Source organism: Jaculus jaculus, chromosome 5, assembly GCF_020740685.1.
Source record: "Jaculus jaculus isolate mJacJac1 chromosome 5, mJacJac1.mat.Y.cur, whole genome shotgun sequence".
Taxonomy (NCBI): domain Eukaryota; kingdom Metazoa; phylum Chordata; class Mammalia; order Rodentia; family Dipodidae; genus Jaculus; species Jaculus jaculus.
In genome coordinates, this window is record NC_059106.1 from 41,226,107 (window position 1) to 41,242,590 (window position 16,484).

Here is a 16,484-nt window from a genome sequence, read left to right on the forward strand (position 1 = left end):
CTCAGTGGCCTTGCAGTCCAAGTGTGTGGAGTCTTCAGCTAGGGTTTTACCATTTATTCCTGGTGGGAAACCAAGGGCCTTGGCAATGGCCTATAATGTTTTGGGGGCACTGGAAGGTATCTCATCCCTAGCACTGAAAATTTTCTAGCAACAATCAACATCTCCTGAGTGTTCCATTGTCCAAAGAGTAGGTTTCCATATGATTTATTTATATCCTCTTAGATTTTGATTAGCCCTTCTCCCACCTTTCCTTTACTCAATCTCTTCCCCTGACCTCACTTTGGGTCAGTCTCTCTCTCTCTTTCTCTGCTTACAAATAAATAAAATTAAAAAAAAAAAAAAAAAGCAGCAGAAGAAGTCGGGTTCTGGCACACGTCTTTAACCCTAGCCATCAGGAAACTGAAGTAAAAGAATCACCATGAGTTCAAGGTCAGCCTAGGCTAAAAAGAGAGAGAGAAAGAGCCAGGCCTGATGGCGCACACCTTTAATCCCAGCACTCAGGAGACAGAGGTAGGAGGATCACCCTGAGTTCAAGGCCACCCTGAGACTACATAGTGAATTCCATGTCAGCTTGGGCTAGAGTGAAACCCTATCTCCAAAAAAAAAAAAAAAAAAAAGAGAGAGAGAGAGAGAGGAGGGGGTGGGGGTGGGGGTGGGGGAGAAAGAAAGAAGAGGGTAGCTTAGTGAGTGCTCTCACAAACATGAGGACCTGAGATTGGATCCACAGTATCTACATAAAATGTTGAGTGTGAGGCTGGGCATGGTGGCACACACCTCTAATCCCAGCACTCTGAAGGTAGAGGTAGGAGGACTGCTTCAAGTTCTAGGCCAGCCTGGGCTAGAGAACCTACCTCAAAAAAAAAAAAAAATCCTCTAAGAAGTGAAGTTATGGACCATTTTCTTTTGTAAAGTTAGGGAAGTAGTGAGGCTGCCTGGTGGTTATGGGCCTGAACTAGCCAAATTTCTGTCATTACTTTACCACCCACTTGTTTGGGCAGGGTATCTACCCACTCTGTGCCCAAGTAGCTTCCACAATAATGGAATCTAGTATCGGGATGGAGTATGTACAGGATGAAACTCAATTCAACACTCAAAAACATTATTTATTTGCTTTATTAGGCAGAGTCCTGTAGACAGACAAAACCAATAGAATGTGTGAGACATAATGTATGTATATATTATACAAAAAATAGGCATGGTGGTGCAGGCCTTCATTCTGAGGTAGGATCAGCATGAGTTTGAGGCCACGCTGAACTACACAGTGAGTTCTAGTTAGCCTGGGCTATAAATATATTATAAAGGGAGATTTATTTAATTAGTTCACATAGCTGGGTAGTCCAACTGAGAGGGAGTCAGGTAGCTCTTTTAGGCAGTTAGGGTGACTGGGTCCCTGAAAGGAAGAAACAGGAATGAATGTCTTTGAGCCTATCCTTGCTGACTGCATTTGCTAGAGTTCAAAGGATGATCTGGATTCTTATCTCTTGCCTGAAGATCTGTTTTTCCACAAACAACCTGGGCCACTCCTGAAAGGGAGGTGTCTCCTGGATTTAAATCCAATCCTAACATTGTGGTTGGTCAAACTGAGACACCAGAACTTGGTGTCATGGCTAGTCTCTTCCTGAGACAGCTCCTCTCCCAAACCAGTCAGCTCTCCCTCAGCTCACCTGAGCTGGAAGGCAGGGGCCACCACAATAGGGTATACCTTTGTGAGGGGAGTGCAGGCTCTTTGAACTGCCTGACCACTTGCAAAACTCGGGCTGTTGGTGAATTTCTCCTTGGCTCAGCCCTGGGTCCTGGGTGGAGTGGAGGAGAGAGCCCCCAGACCTTCCTTTCCATATGGGCTCTTTCTCCACATGGCAGGAGCTCTTTGAACTCTCTTTTCTGACCTTTCCATGGTCTTTCCAGGCCCTCCATGTGGGCTCTCAAGCCATGTAGGTATCTCTCCTTGGTTCTGTAATTCTCTAAATAAATATAATAATTTGGTAATTATCCTTCTCAGTCTTTTTGTTTTCTTTTTTTCTTATTTTGGTTTTTCTAGGTAGAGTCTCACTCTAGCCCAGGCTGAACTGGAATTCACTACGTATTCTCAGAGTGGCCCTGAACTCATGGCAATCCTTCTATCTCTGCCTCCTGAGTGCTAGGGTTAAAGGCATGTGCCACCATGCCCGGCTTGTTTTAATATTTTTTAAATATTTCTTTATTGTAGGGAGAGAATGTGTACATCAAGGCCTTTAGCCACTGCGAATAAACTCCAGATGCATGCACCACCATGTGCATCTGGCTTATATGGGTTCTGGGGACTCAAACCTGGGTCATTAGGCTTTGCAAGCAAGTACCTTAACCACTAAGCCATCTCTCCAGCCCTGTCCACCTCCCCCTGCCCCTGGAATCTCTTTATATCTGGGCTGCCTGTTGGAAGGCGCCACCTTCTTGAGCATAGCTCTCTCACATTTAGTTAATCCTTTCTGGAAATGTCCTTATAGACACGTCCACACCTATGTCAGATGATTCGAAATCCCATCAAGTTGATAAGATTAAGCATCATGCATAGTTAACTCCATTTAACATAAGAAATGTGGGGCTAAGATGCACAAAGTGGCACATGTGTCTGGAGTTCCATTGCCATGGCAGGAGGCCCTGGTGCACCCGTATGCTCTCCCTCTCTTTCTCTCTCTCTCAGATAATTAAACAAAAATATAAAAAGAAAAAAAAAAGGGCTGGAGAGATGGCTTAGCCTAAGGACCCAGGTTCAGCTCCCCAGAACCCTTATAAGCCAGATGCATACAAGGCCACACATGTGCACAAGAGGGCACAGCATCTGGAGTTTGATTGCAATGGCTAGACATAGACGCCCTGGCATGGCAATTCTCTCTCTCTCTCTATTATTAAATATATTTTTAACTTAATTTATAGTGTATTTTTTAAGCATGATAAAAAATAAAAAGGGGGTATGAAAATACAATGGGGTCATTCTCGTCACCTTGTCATTCTCATCAGTGCTTGATGGTGATTGGGATGTTTCTATGACAACCTCAATGAGCTCCCCTGTGTCCTTAACAAAAAATCTCGTCATCCAGAAAGCTGGAAGAAGCCATTCTGCATGCAGTTCAATGAGTGAGAGAGAAATCACCAGTAAAGATACTCAACAGTGGACATGGAAGACTTATATTGTGCCAGCCAGGCCAAATGAGCCAACAGGTACAATAGTGGCACATCTGTTATGGGGGAAACCAACTGCTCTATACTTGGACTGGAGGCCTGCTCCATGGGAGGGAATACATCCCTAATACTGAAAACCTAAAAAAGGGGTAGACATGAGTCCCAGGGGTGTAACATCTGCTGCTGCCTAGCTAAATGTATATGCTATGTTCATCAAACTGCCCAGTAAGCACTTCTCTTAATGTTCATACCTATATATTAATGCTACTCTCACTTTAGGTAGAGAATCTTCTCTTTTCAGATGGCAGTGACCTTGGGATGACTCAAAAGGCATCATGGTGCTGGAAAGAAATGACAGGAGTGCTCAGCACTGCAATATCTCTATCAGATCTTCCAAGGCTCAGGGTCTATTGCAGAAAAGGAGGCAGAAAGAATGTAAGAGCCAAAGGAAGGATAGGACTCCTTACAAGGTGCTCCCCCAGACACAAAATGGCCTGGATATCCGTGACCTCACAATGCCCAACACTACCTACACAAGACCATCATAATAGGAGGAAAAGATGATGATGACAAAATAAAAGAGAGACTGATTGAGAGGGGGAGGGGATATGATGGAGAATGGAGTTTCAAAGGGGAAAGTGGGGGGAGGGAGGGCATTACCCTGGGATATTGTTTACAATCATGGAAGTTGTTAGTAAAAAAATAATAAAATTTTTTAAAAGTCTCATCATCATCAAAAGTATCCTGGTCCTGTAGAGCCTTGGCCATGCTTACTTGCATGTGGCATGAAGAGGTCTGTATATCCCCAAGCCACAGCGGCCGCTTCAGCCAGTAAGTGTCTTCCCGACTCTCCCTACCCCTTGGATGTCTCCTATGCCAAAATGGAAAACAGCACCCTGAAGACTTTTCTTCATCATACATCCTTGCTGCTCTGTGAGAATGAATCTCAACAAGACAGAAGAGTATAATCAAAACCATCACTACAGCACTCACAGATACTGCCAAGATGAGCTTGTTGTTATAGCCATGCCCAAGGACCTCTTTTCCAGCTCACTTGATGCGTGCCCCTTCAGTCCACTCTGGGCCTCTGCGCTCTCACTGGAGCGGTCCTCAGTTTTCACTGCTCCATATTCCAGTCGGCCGTGGACATGGTGAATCCTTGCTGCTCACCGAGAAGCTTCATCAAGAGGCTTAGTCACTTTTTAAAATTTAAAAAAAGAAAGAAAATGTGGGGCTGGGAGTACAGCACAGTGGTAGAGCACTTGCCTACATGCACGTGCTAGGTCCTGGGTTCAATCCCCAGGTGCCATAAAAACAAACAATAGCTGGGAGCTGGGCATGGTGGTGCACGCCTTTAGTCCCTGCACGGGAGATGCAGAGGATCACCTTAAGTTCAAGGCCACCCTGAGGCTACATAGTGAATTCCAAGTCAGCCTGAGCTATAGTTAGACCCTACCTTGAAAAACAAAACAAACGAAAAAAAAAATTTGAGAGAGAGTAAAAAAGAGGCAGAGAGAAAGGGAGAGAGAGAGAGAATGGTGTGCCAGGGCCTTCAGCTGCTGCAAACGAACTCTAGACGCATGCACCACCATGTGCATCTGACTTTATGTGGGTCCTGGGGAATCGAACCTGGGTCTTTTTTTTATTTTTTATTTTATTTATTTATTTTTTATTTATTTGAGAGCGACAGACACAGAGAGAAAGGCAGATAGAGGGAGAGAGAGAGAATGGGCGCGCCAGGGCTTCCAGCCTCTGCAAACGAACTCCAGACGCGTGCGCCCCCTTGTGCATCTGGCTAACGTGGGACCTGGGGAACCGAGCCTCGAACCGGGGTCCTTAGGCTTCACAGGCAAGCGCTTAACCGCTAAGCCATCTCTCCAGCCTCGAACCTGGGTCTTTAGGCTTTTCTGGCAAGTGCCTTAACTGCTAAGCCATCTCTGCAGCCTGAGAAATGTCATTTTTAAAGTGGAACTCGGTGTTTGTATAAATTTGAATACATAATTTTTCTGCCATAGAAAAGATTAAATGTGCACATGGTGTATGCTCTAGGAACAGACAACACGGAGATGTGAAGAACTGTTTGACCCACTTGCTGGTGGAGTGAGACAGAGGGCAGGCGATAGGCTAGCTCCAGGGCCCAAGAAGGGGTCCCAGGGGTATGTGCAGAGATCCACCCATCTCAGCCTGCTACTTCCTTCTCATGGACACCAGGGCCTGCACACAATCCCAGCACTAAGGAGGCAGAGGTAGGAAGATCACTGTGAGTTGAAAGCCAGCCTGGGACTATAGAGTGAGTTCCAGGTCAGCCTGTGCTAAACTGAGATCTTACCTCAAAAACAATAACTAACAACAAAAAATGATGGGCCAAAAAAAAAAAAAAATGGATATGATGGAGAATGGAATTTCAAAGGGGAAAGTGGGGAGGGGAGGGAATTACCATGGGATATTTTTTTATAATCATGGAAAATGCTAATAAGAATTTTTTTAATGGCATTTTAGTTTACATTTTTACTTCATCAATGAAATCTTTTTTTTTTTTTTTTCAAGGTAGGGTTTCATTCTAGTCCAGGCTGACCTGGAATTCACTTTGTAGTCTCAGGGTGACCTCAAAATAAGGGCATTTCTCCTACCTCTGCCTCCCAAATGCTGGGATTAAAGGCATGTGCCACCACACCTGGCTTCTCCAGACCTTTTTTAAACTTTTTATTGAGAACTTCAATAATTATAGACAATATATCATGATCATAATCACCTCCCAACATTCTCCTGTCCACAGATTTGAATGGACAAGACCCTGAGTAAACTTCCAACAGAAAACCCACATAGGCTGGCATGGTGACACATACCTTTAATCCCAGAGGTAGGAGGATCGCCATGAGTTCAAGGCCACCCTGAAACTACAGGTCAGCCTGGACTAGAACGAGAAAGACTCTACCTTGAAAAAAAAAAACAAAAAATAAAACAAAATAAAAATAAACAATGAAAACCCATGATGTAAACATTGAAACATTACAATACTCACAGCTGCTAGGAGGGTAGACCACTGACCTCATGTTTACCCAGCTCCTTACCTAACCTTTTTTTTTTTTTTCCTGGTGTGTGGGTGTGTGTATGTGGGTATGTTGTGTTGTAGTTACCTTCTTGCTGCTGGGACAAAGCACCCAACCAAAAGCAGCTGATGGGAGGAAAGGTTTTATTTTGGCTTAACAGTCTTGAGAGGAAGCTTCATGATGGCAGAAAAAAGCAGGTGGCAAAAAGCCGCAGGTGAGTGAGTGAAACTCTAGCAAAGGGGGAGTTGGTTGTAATACCCTAAGTCCACTCCCACAACACACCTCCTCCAGCCAGGCTCCATCTCCCAAATTGCCATGAGTTTATAGGAGACATCTGAGTCAAACCACCACACTACGTATGTCATGTGCGTATGGAGGGGTCAAAGGACAATCTCCAGATGTCTCTGCTCCACCTTCCTTGAGGCAGGTTCTCTTGCTGCTATCAATTTATTGCCAGGCTGCAAATGAGTATCAGACTATCTGGCCCACAAGTTTTGAATTTTCCTGGCTCTGCTTCCCATTGTCATAGGTACAATGAGATCACAGATGACTGTGCCACTTTGCACCTAGATTTACATGTATGCTGGGAAATTGAACCCAGGTCATCAGGCTTTGCACGCAAGTTCCTTTAACTACTGAGCCATCTCCCTAGCTGCCCCTTTTATGTGAGGCAGAGTCTCACTCTAGCCTAGACTGGCCTCAAACCCAGACATCAGATTCCTGAGTGCTGAGATTATAGGAGTAAACCACAACACCCAGATAACCTTTATTTTGTATTTGCTTGGTGGCTTTTTCTTTTTTTCTTTTTTTTTTTTTTTTTTTTTTTGTTTTTCAAGGTAGGGTCTCACTCTAGTCCAGGCTGACCTGGAACTCACTATGTAGTCTCAGCGTGGCCTCAAACTCACAGCGATCCTCCTACCTCTGCCTCCCAAATGCTGGGATTAAAGACATGTGCCACCAAACCCAGCTGTTTTTTTGTTTTGTTTTGTTTTTTGTTTGTTTTGTTTTTTTGAGGTAGAGTTTCACTTTAGCTCAGGCTGACCTGGAATTCACTATGTGGTCTCAGGGGACCCCGAACTCAAGGCAGTATTCCTACCTCTGCCTCCTGAATGCTGGGATTAAAGGCATGCACCACCATCCTCGGCAGAATAAATGTTTTATATAGAGAAGAAAATAGCCCTAATTTTAGAATGGGAATACGTTCATTTTCCAGAAGCAGCATTTGGAAATCACTCCTTCGACTTGAAACTGTCAATCTTTATTCATAAGCATGCGGGGTGCTTGCAATTAATGACATTAGTGAGAAGATAGCTTCTAAATTAGTGAGAAGATACCTTTTGCCCTTGACACTCCTGGATTAGCACCTGTCCACAGCAAAGCTCTGGGTATGAGTCTGTGGCCCTGCGGCGCCACCTAGTGGCAGAGTAGATTCCACACATTAGATGACAGCACCTGAGGCCCCAGCCCAACCTGCAGCTGAAAACACTTACTTAAAAAAAAAAATTGAGCCAGGCATGGTGGCACGTGCCTTAAAATACAGGCACTCTGTAGGCTGAGGTATGAAGGTCGCCTTGAGTTTGCGGTCAGCCTAGGGTAGAGTTCCAGGTCAGCCTGGGTTAGAGTGAGACCACGCCTCAAAAAAGAAAGTCGAGGGAGATGGTTCAGTGGTTAAGAGCACTTGCCACTTAAGCATAAGGGCTTGGGAGGGACTGAAACTTGAGTTGGATTCCCCAACACCCATGTAAAAAGCTAGGCATGGTTCAGGCATGGTGGTGCACGCCTTTAATCCCAGCACTTGGGAGACAGAGGTAGGAGGAGGGCCAGGAGTTCGATGCCACTCTGAGACTACATAGTGAATTCCAGGTCAGCCTATGCTACAGCGAGACTTTACCTTGAAAAACCAAAAAAGGGGGGGGGGCTGGAGAGATGGTTTAGCGCCTAAGGCGTTTGCCTGCAAAGCCAACGGATCCCGGTTCGTTCTCCAGGACCCACATAAGCCAGATGCACAAGGGGGTGCATACATCTGGAGTTCATTTGCAGTGGCTGAAGGCCCTGGTGTGCCCATTCTCTCTCTCTCTCTCTCTCTCTCTCTATCAAATAAATAAATAAAATTTAAAAATATATTTTAAAAATTCAGATGCATGTGCCACTTTGTACATCTGGCTTGACATGGGTACTGAGGAATCCAGCCCAGGCTTCCGGACTTTGCAAGCAAACTCCTTCAACTGATGAGTCATCCCCCCAGCCCCTGAGTGACTCCTCTTTAGGGCTGCTCTCTAGATGAGCTCTCTTACATGGCTGCTGCTCTTTCTCAGCAGCATAAAGATGCAGTAGAAGTCCGTATCCCTGTGACTGTCCTTCAGGGCATCTTAACTGGTCATGAGGAGGATAACTAGATTGATGAGGAGGTTCTAAGGCAAAGGAAGGGTTATACTGACTTGAGGCAGGGTTTCTTCCTCAATCAGGAGCTGCCACCAGCCAGCCAGCAGGCCCCTGTGGACTCTCTGCTCTCTCTTCTCCTCTCTGTGGATTGAGGTTACAAACATGGCATTTTACATGGGATCTGGGAAGTCAAATTTGGTGGTCCTAATGCAAGAGGTCACTAATGCTTAAGAAGCAGGCACTCTTAAGCACTGAGCCATCTCCTCAGCTCAGTTTTTTTTTTTTAACTTCTGATCATGTTTATTTTTAAAAAAAATATTTTTTCTTAAATTTTTATTAACATTTTCCATGATTATAAAATATATCCCATGGTAATTCCCTCCCTCCCCACCCCCACACTTTCCCGTTTGAAATTCCATTCTCAATCATATTACCTCCCCATTACAATCATTGTAATTACATATATACAATATCAACCTATTAAGTATCCTCCTCCCTTCCTTTCTCCACCCTTTATGTCTCCTTTTCAACTTACTGGCCTCTGCTACTAAGTATTTTCATTCTCACACAGAAGCCCAGTCATCTGTAGCTAGGATCCCCATATGAGGGAGAACATGTGGCGCTTGGCTTTCTGGGCCTGGGTTACCTGACTTAGTATAATACTTTCCAGGTCCATCCATTTTTCTGCAAATTTCATAACTTCATTTTTCTTTACCGCTGAGTAGAACTCCATTGTATAAATGTACCACATCTTCATTATCCACTCATCTGTTGAGGGACATCTAGGCTGGTTCCATTTCCCAGCTATTATAAATTGAGCAGCAATAAACATGGTTGAGCATGTACTTCTAAGGAAATGAGATGAGTCCTTTGGATATATGCCTAGGAGTGCTATAGCTGGGTCATATGGTAGATCAATCTCTAGCTGCTTTAGGAACCTCCACACTGTTTTCCACAATGGCTGGACCAGATTGCATTCCCACCATCAGCTCAGTTTTTGAGAAAACGTCTTTCAATTGCCTGGAGCTCACCAAGTAAACTAAGGTAGCTGGGATTCACTTGTCTCCCCCTCTTTAGTGCTAAGTTTATAAGCTTGACACCACATCTGGTGTTCTCATGTGGGTTCTGGGGATCAAATTCAGGCCCACATGCCTGCACAGCAAGCACTTTTCCAACTGAGCTATCTCTCTAGCCCTAAAATTCCACTTTTTTTTTTTTTTTGAGGTAGGGTCTTGCTATAGCCAGACTGACCTATGTAGGTCTCAGGGTAGCCTCAAATTCATGATAATCCTCTTACCTGTGTCTCCTGAGTGCTGGGATTAAAGGCGTGTATCACCACACCCAGCAAAAATTCCACATTTTAACAATGCTCACAAGAGATGCAAAAGGGCCACTTTAAGGATTCCACACTGAATGAGATGAGCCTATGTGCTGGTAAACACAGATGGCTCCCAGTGCAATGGCTCCCTTGCAGGAATGATGTGGGCAGCAGGGAGCAATGCTCCCGTCATTCAGATGACTGAGCACATTGTCACTGTCCACAACAGTCCACGATTTCACTCAGCTGTTGGTTCAAGTTAGTTTTCTGAGTGTGGATAAAACAGGTTGAGCAAAGCTCAAATGTTGGATAGGTATATTAAATATATGTCTGGAAGCTATCTTGAGCTTACCAGGATGTAAACCCACTCTAGACTGGGCAATAAGTGTATCAAATAAAAGGATTAGGAGAAATCCAGGGGCTGTGAAGGATCCTGGGATGGTGTGGCAGTTTTCTTTTATTGCTGGGACACCTGACCGGAAACAGCTGACAGAAGAAAAGGGTTTATTTTGGCTTACAGGAAGTTTCATTATGGAGGGGACAGCTTGGCGGAATAGACAGCTGGGTATCCCCTCTCCGCAGCAGCAGGGAAGAAGTTAGACAGAGCGGACTGGTTATAACTGGCAAGTAGGGCTGGACTATGATATAGTCCAAGGTCTAACCCTAGCAACCCAGCTCCCCCAGCAAAGCACAGCCTGCCAAAGGCTCCGCCAGCTGGGAATCGCGTATGAGGCTTCATCACAAACACATGAGGAAGACTGGGGAGGAAGAGGTGGCACAAGGGTGTGGCTGTGGCACCTACTGACATTCTGCTGCCTTCCTCCTCAAGTCCTTTTTTTTTTTTCCGTGAGGCAAGCCCAACAGACTGCCCCTTTCTTTGTATGAAAGCCAATGAGAGACGGAATTGCTGCACCTGGGCCTCCAGCCAGTGCAATGGAACTCCAGATACGCGGGCCCCTTGTGGGCATGTGGAACTCCAGATACGCGGGCCCCTTGTGGGCATGCGCCACCTTGTGTGCTTGTGTCGCTGTGCGTCTGGCTTATGTGGAACTTGGCGAGTCCAACGTAAGTCCTTAAGCTTCACAGGCAAGCGCCTTAACCACTAAGCCATCTCTCCAGCCCTGATATCCTTATTTATTTATTTATTTGTTTATTTATTTATGACGAGAGAGAAGGAGAATGGGTACACCAGGGCCTCTAGCCACTGCAAACAAATTCCAGATGCATGAGCCACCTTGTGCATCTGGTTTTGTGTGGGTAGTAAGGAATCAAACTAGGGTCCTTAGGCTTTGTAGGCAAGCACTTTAACCACTGAGCATCTGTCCAGCCCTCAACATTCTTTTTTTTTTCTTTTCATTTTTTTTTTTTTTTTTTTTTACTAACAACTTCCATGATTGTAAACAATATCCCATGGGAATGCCCTCCCTCCCCCCACTTTCCCCTTTGAAACTCCATTCTCCATCATATCCCCTCCCCCTCTCAGTCTCTCTTTTATTTTGATATCATCATTTTTTCTTCCTATTGTGATGGTCTTGTGTAGGTAGTGTCAGGCACTGTGAGGTCATGGATATCCAGGCCATTTTGTGTCTGGAGGAGCATGTTGTAAGGAGTCCTACCCTTCCTTTGGCTCTTACATTCTTTCTGCTACCTCTTCTGCAATAGACCCTGAGCCTTGGAAGGTGTGATAGAGCTATTGCAGTGCTGAGCACTCCTGTCCCTTCTTTCCAGCATCATGATGCCTTTTGAGTCATCCCAAGGTCACTGCCATCTGAAAAGAGAAGATTCTCTACCAAAAGAGACAATAGCTACCGGGTCACATGCCACAGAGGACAGTAAACAGACCTGTGGTGGTTTGATTCAGGTGTCCCCCATAAACTTAGGTGTTGTGAATGCTAGGGTCTCAGCTGATGGAGATTTGGGAATTAATGCCTCCTGGAGGGAGTGTATTGTTGGGGGCAGGCTTATGGGCTTTATAGCCAGTTTCTCCATGCCAGTATTTGGCACACCCTCCTGTTGCTGTGGTCCAGCTTATGTTGGCCAGGGGGTGATGTCCACCTTCTGCTCATGCCATCGTTTTCCCCTGCCATCGTGAAGCTTCCCCTCGAGCCTGTAAGCCAAAATAAACCTCTTTTTCCCAGAAGCTACTCTTGGTTGGGTGATTTCTAACAGCAATGCAAACCGGACTGCAACAAGACCCTTATTTAAACAAGGTAGAAGGCAAGGAGTGACACCTGGAGGTTGTTGTCTGACCTCCACACACACCATGGTATGAATGTATCCTCATTCATGTGCACACATAAAATTTATTTATTTACTATTTTATTTATATTTTTATTCGAGAGAAAGTAATAGAAAGAGGCAGAGACAGAGAGAGAGAGAGAGAGAATAGGTGCACCAGGACGTCTAGTCACTGCAAACAAATTCCAGATGCATGCATCATCTTCTGCATCTGGCTTCACATGGGTACTGGTGAATCGAACTCAGGTCCTCAGGTTTTGTGGGGAAGTGCCTTAACTGCTAAGCCATTTTCCCAGCTCTATTATTATTATTATTATTATTACTATTGCTTCATTTTTGTTTTTTGAGGTAGGGTTTTACTCTAGCGCAGGCTAACTTGGAATTCACAACCTCAGGGTAGCCTCAAACTCACTGCTATTCTCCTACCTCTGCCACCTGAGTACCGGGAATAAAGGTGGCCTCGAACTCACAGCAATCCTCCTACCTCTGCCTCCTGAGTGCTGGAATTAAAACTGTGCACCACCACATCCAGCCTTAAAATGTTTTGCTTTCATCATTTAAGGCCCCAAGGTTTTGTGTACAGTCGGCCAATGTAACTTGTAGCTATCCTGGGGCTCTGGTTACTTTTGTGAATGTCTTTTTTTCTTCTTCTTCAATTTAATTTCTAATTAAACATGGCTGGCGTAAAGAAATGGTATCCAGGGCTGGAGGGATGGCTCAGCAGCTAAGGTGTTTGCCTACAGAGCCTAAGGACCAAGGATTGATTCCCCAGTACCCAATAAAGCAGATGCCCAAGATGGCACATGCATCTGGAATTTGTTTATAGTGGCTGGAGGCCCTGGCACATCCATTATCTCTATCTGCCTCTCTCTCTCCAATAAATAAATAAATTAAATATTTAAAAAAAATAAATGGTATATAGATCAATTAGCTAGCTAAGTCACTTACCTCCTAATGGTCCTAAGAGCCTTCCTGTCGATTCAGTTGGGATTTTCAGTAGGTGATTGCTATCTGCAAATAGTTTTATCACTTCTGCACACTAACAACTTTTCTTTCCTTACACTAGTACTGTGCTTTCCAATAGCCTTGCTATGCTTCTGATCTTTTTTAAAAAATATTTTGTTTATTTTTATTTATTGATTTGAGAGCAATAGAGAGATAAAGAAGGAGAGAGAGAGAAAGAGAATGGGCGCGCCAGGGCCTCCAGCCACTGCAAATGAACTCCAGATGCATGCACCACCTTGTGCATCTGGCTAACATAGGTCCTGGGGAATCAAGCCTCGAAACGGGGTCCTTAGGCTTCACAGGCAAGCGCTTAACCGCTAAGCCATCTCTCCAGCCCCGCTCCTGATTTTTTTTTTTTTTTTTTTTTTTTTGGTCTGTATGGGAGGAAAGGCTTTATTTTTGGCTTACAGGCTCGAGGGCACGCTTCATGATGGCAGCGGAAAACAATAGCATGAGCGGAGGGTGCACATCACCTCCTGGCCAAAATCCACATCACCTCCTGGCCAACATCAGGTGGACAAAAGCAGCAGGAGAGTGCCAAACAGTGGCAAGGAGAAGCTGGATGTAATACCCATAAGCGTGCCCACCACAGTGCAACACATCCAGGCGGTCTAATTGCTACCAGCTGAGGACATATCATCAAGAACACCTAAGTTTATGGGTGACACCTGAATCAAACCACCACATTCTGCCCTTGGCCCCGATAAACTGATAATCACCCGTGATGTAAAATGCAAAGTATTCAGTCCAACTTTAAAAGTTCCCATAGGGCTGGAGAGATGGCTTAGCAGTTAAGCGCTTGCCTGTGAAGCCTAAGGACCCCGTTTCGAGGCTCGGTTCCCCAGGTCCCACGTTAGCCAGATGCACAAGGGGGTGCATGCGTCTGGAGTTCGTTTGCAGAGGCTGGAAGCCCTGGCGCGCCCATTCTCTCTCTCCCTCTATCTGTCTTTCTCTCTGTGTCTGTCACTCTCAAATAAATAAATAAATAAAATTTAAAAAAAAAAAAGTTCCCATAGATTTTTTTTTTTACTTTTATTTCTTATTTGAGACAGAGAGAGGGAGAAAAAGAGAGAGCCACTCCTGATCTTAAAGGAAACATACTACATGTTCTTCCATGAAGTCTTCTTCCTCGAGGGTTTTGACATGTAACTTTCCCAAGGGGTCCCTAATGTCTTTCTCCCTAAATTTGTTGGGCTATTACTAGCTGGTGGACATTGACAATATGGTAAACTTGTTATAGCCTTTCACACACATTCTTTGGGTGAACACATTTTATTTCTTCTGGGTACATATCTTGGAGAAAGAATTTTTAGGTCATAGCTGGGTCTGGTGGTGCCTATACTTCCAGCATTCAGGATAGTGAGACAGGAGCTCAAGTTCAAGGCCAGCCTAAACCCATGCACAGGCTCCATACCATTTTGGGATCCCAAGATCATTAGATCATTTCTCAGCCTTCAAACCCACTTTATTTTTTATTTATTTATTTATTTTTATTTTTTTTGGTTTTTCAAGGTAGGGTCTCACTCAAACTCAGGCTGACCTGGAATTCATTCTGTAGTGTCAGGTGGCCTTGAACTCACAGCGATCTTCCTAATTCTGCCTCCCAAGTGCTGGGATTAAAGGCATGTGCCACCACGCCCGGCTCTTCTTTCCTTCTTTCTTTCTTTCTTTCTTCTTCTTTTTTAAATATTCATTTATTTATTTATTTACTTATTTATTTGAGAGAGAGAGAGAATGGGCATGCCAGGGCTTCTAGCCACTATGAACGAAACTCTAGATGCATGAACCCCCTTATTCATCTGGCTTCATGAGGGTACTGGGGAATCTAACCTGGTTCCTTAGGCTTTGTAGGCAAGCACCTTAACCACTGAGCTATCTCTCCAGCCCCAGATCCATTCCTTTTTTTTGAATATTATATTAATTTTTTTAATTTAATTTATTAGTTTTCTTTTCAGCAAATACAGGCAGTTTGGTACCATTGTTTAGGCTCATCCATGATGTACCCCCTCCCAATGGACCCTCCTTGTTGATGTAAATGGGTCGTGCATTGTGGAGTTAGCCCACAGTTATTAGTACGATAAATGTCTCTGCATATCATGACCCAACATGTGACTCTGACATTCTTTCCGCCCCCTCTTCCGCAAAATTTCCCTGAGCCATGTTGGGTTCATTTTTGGTCTGCTTCAGTGCTGAGGTGTTGAGGGCCTCTAAGTCTCTGGTTCTCTGATTTGGTAGGAGTTGATTTTTCTCTGTGTTGGTCTCCTTCCCCTTTGTGCTGGTATCCGGTTCACAGGAAAACATCACCCTTGCTTGTTTCGCCAATTATCCTTAGTTTCAGTCGGGCCCCTTTTGAAGTATGTTGGGGCAGCTCTCTCCTTAGGATCTGCATCTTTCTTTCCCTGGTATTTGCAGCGCAGCTAGGCGGTTGCCATCTTGGCCGGAAGTCCAGATCCATTCCTTTTGACTCCTTACTTGCAAGCCCACGTGGGGCAGGCTTTTATCTCCATGGCACAGCACTTGCATGCAGCCTGGTCACCTTCTCACCAGATGTGTACTCCTCACACATCTGGCAGCCTGCTCAGCCCCAGGTCTTGCAAGTCTTTGTGCCCCAACCTCTGTTTCCTTCCGCACAGCCTGCATCACCCTGTTTGCTCATGTTTAATTTAATTCGGTTGTGGTCAAGAAATGTGCTTTGTAATTTCATTACCTTTATATTTCCTGAGCCTTGTTGGAGCCCAGCAGATGGCCTGCGCTGGCCACTGTTCTTTACTCTTGAAATAATATTTCTTTTGCCCATGTGCCTGAGTGAGGGTCATTAAGGGCCAGTGAGGTCAAATTTGTTGATAATGCCTTCTGTGCCCTTACTGATTTCCTGTCTTGTCAATCATTTTAAGAGTAGAGTTGAAATCTTCAACTGCAATTGTACATTTGACTATTTCTTTCAGCTTTCAGCTACATTTCTGTCTCTTGCATTTTGAAGGACCCTTTGCTAAGTACCTATATATTTGTAATTGTTTTTGTCTTCTTGGCAAAGTGACCCTTTTTTAAAAAATATTTTTAGTTTATTTTTATTTATTTATTTGACAGCGACAGGCAGAGAAAGAGGCACATAGAGAGAGGGAGAGAGAATGGGTGCACCAGGGCCTCCAGGCACTGCAAACGAACTCCAGACGCGTGTGGCCCCTTGTGCATCTGGCTAATGTGGGCCCTGGGGAATCGAGCGTCACACTGGGATCCTTAGGCTTCACAGGCAAGCGCTTAACCACTAAGCTATCTCTCCAGTCCAAAGTGACACTTTTTATCAACATCCACTTTCTCACTGATGATAGGTC